The sequence below is a fragment of the Cariama cristata genome, unplaced genomic scaffold, assembly GCF_000690535.1.
Source record: "Cariama cristata isolate BGI_N322 unplaced genomic scaffold, ASM69053v1 scaffold5439, whole genome shotgun sequence".
In the NCBI taxonomy this organism is placed as follows: Eukaryota; Metazoa; Chordata; class Aves; order Cariamiformes; family Cariamidae; genus Cariama; species Cariama cristata.
This window is the reverse complement of record NW_009635109.1, coordinates 633-3,011: the sequence shown is the minus strand read 5'-3', so window position 1 is coordinate 3,011 and position 2,379 is coordinate 633.

The following is a 2,379-nucleotide window of genomic DNA, read 5'->3' as shown; positions in this document are numbered from 1 at the left end:
GCTCTTGTCCTGACTTGAAAATTATCTGCCTCAAACAAATCTACTAGCATAGTTAAACAGATAAAGCTGGAGTAATAGCTTCCATCCACAGTAAATGAAAGGGTAATTTAATACTACAGCAGAAGGATTGTTCCCGTGTATTTTGATAATAAAAGAATGTAATATGACCCACACAGGTATCATAATGTAGCAGAGTCTAGCTGCCAAGGTGCTGCTTTTGGTGCTATTGGAGCTTCTTCCGATATGTTATGAACATCAGGCTAATAGAAAATAGTAAGCTTTGAGTATCCGTTTTAAGAGTTATGACAAGCTACAAAGTATTTTTGAAAGGAAGTGAGAGGGTGTTGTTTTTTTTTTTTTCCCTCCTTTTCCAGTTTTAATGGTTCTATTTTAGTTTTATCACTCTCTAAAATTCCTCATAAATTGTCTGGATCAAAAGCCCTGGAAGCTGGAGGGATCCTAAATAGGTGTAACAGACAATGTTTAAGGATAGGTGTCTCCTTTCTGGAGTAAAGATACTAAATAGATAGAAGCATAAGCTTTGTTATTGCAGTTAAAATGTCAGCTGCTAGTCTCTACTGAAGGGTCTGTGTCAATGCCAGTGGTATGTTTTAGGGGAAATGCAGTAAGTTTGAAGTTGTCCAATGAGATCATAAAGTTTGTCTGTCTCAATTGAAGCAGTTGCTTTGTAGCCCAAGTTGATGCTTAGTATTAGATGGAATATAAATTCACATGGCACAAAATTATTTTCAAGTGCAGGAAGCCACAAATTCATGGAAAAATGCTTGACTTTTGAGCATGAAGTGCACAGCTCTTCCTACCCCCAAAATTTGAAGGCCAGGGAAGACAACTTTTCAGAAGACCTCATGTATCAGTGGAGTTTGTTCTCATTTGTTCTTAAATGAGAATCCAATATGCAGCTGGCATTTGTGTGTCTACTAGTGCTTGTAGGTAGATATTTAGATAGCTACATTTTTGTGTAGCCAGTAAGTTTTTTGGTGAAGTAACCTTCTTACCAGCATGCTGGTAAGCAGCACACAGGAGGCTTTCAGCTTTCCCCCCCTGGCCCCGCACCATGGGTTTTTGAACAAAAATGAAAGTCTGTAGAGAACAAGCCTGGAAATACCAGCACGTACTTTTGAATGTTGCATCACACAAACACTTGGCAAAACATTACTGTGAAGCAAAACTGGAGATAAATCCTTAGAGGCAGGTCTGTTAGCCTCTAAATGTTGTGGGGGAACTGCCTATCCTGACAGGAGACTAGAACTTGCAGTGCTAAAATGTAAAATTGAGAAAGCTTTTCTAGACTTCAATATGTTATTTTTGTGTTGAACAGAAGCAAGCTCCCAAGAAACCTGACCCAAAGGTTTTCTTTGTCTCTCTCTCGGTTTATACATGTCAAACTTTGTCTAAAATTAAAGAATGGTGGGAGGTGAAGGTTTTGAAAGGCTAACTTACCGTGCTGACTAGCAATAACAAACAAAGCTGATGTTCTTTGGCTCTGCAAAATGAATGGAGTTACTGTATGTCTGTTAGTGGAAATCCTGAGGATCCAGATGTAAGGATTTTAAAAAGCCAGACTGGTCTTTTTTCCTTAAATGTCTTTCTGAAGAAAGACTGGGAAAATATTTCTTCAAATTTTATATTCTCATTCTCCCTCTCTTTCTCTCAGAGGACACTTGATCTCATTTTTTGACATGATTTTATTACACGTTCTTTGTGCCTGTTAGTAATTTCCACATAAAAATTTTGTTTTGCTCTATTGAGAAGTTGTCTCTTTAGCATGACAAAGTCCAGTGGAAACTGTTTCATGAATATTAAAGCCTGGAAATAGCCATCGCTTTAAGCTAGACTATGAACGTATGTTGCCTTCTTCCATGTATTTTACTTATATTTATGTGTAGCTTTAAAGAGCTACAATCTTCTCCTCAAGACTGAACCTTAAGTTATAAAGAAGATTGTACTTAGGAAAATATACATGTTAATACAGTTTTTTATAAAATTAAACACAGGATGTGCAAGGGTCTACCTGTCCAAACAGAAGATGAGAGATAATACGAAGCACACCATCACTATGAGTACAAAAGAATCTTTTATTAGACATGTAAGGAATTGGCACCTGTAACTACTTCAAGGATAATATTAGGGATCAGAGAAGCAAACATGGATGTAGAAAACCACTCAAAGAGGCTTTACTGCCTTTCTTTTCTATCATCTCTAAGGGTCACTTCCCTAGTCCTGCTGGCCACACTGTTTCTGATACAAGCCAGGATGCCACTGGCCTTCTTGCCATCTGGGCACACTGCCAGCTCATGTTCAGCCAGCTGTCCACCAACACCCCCAGGTCCTTTTCTGCCAGGCAGCTTTCCAGCCGCT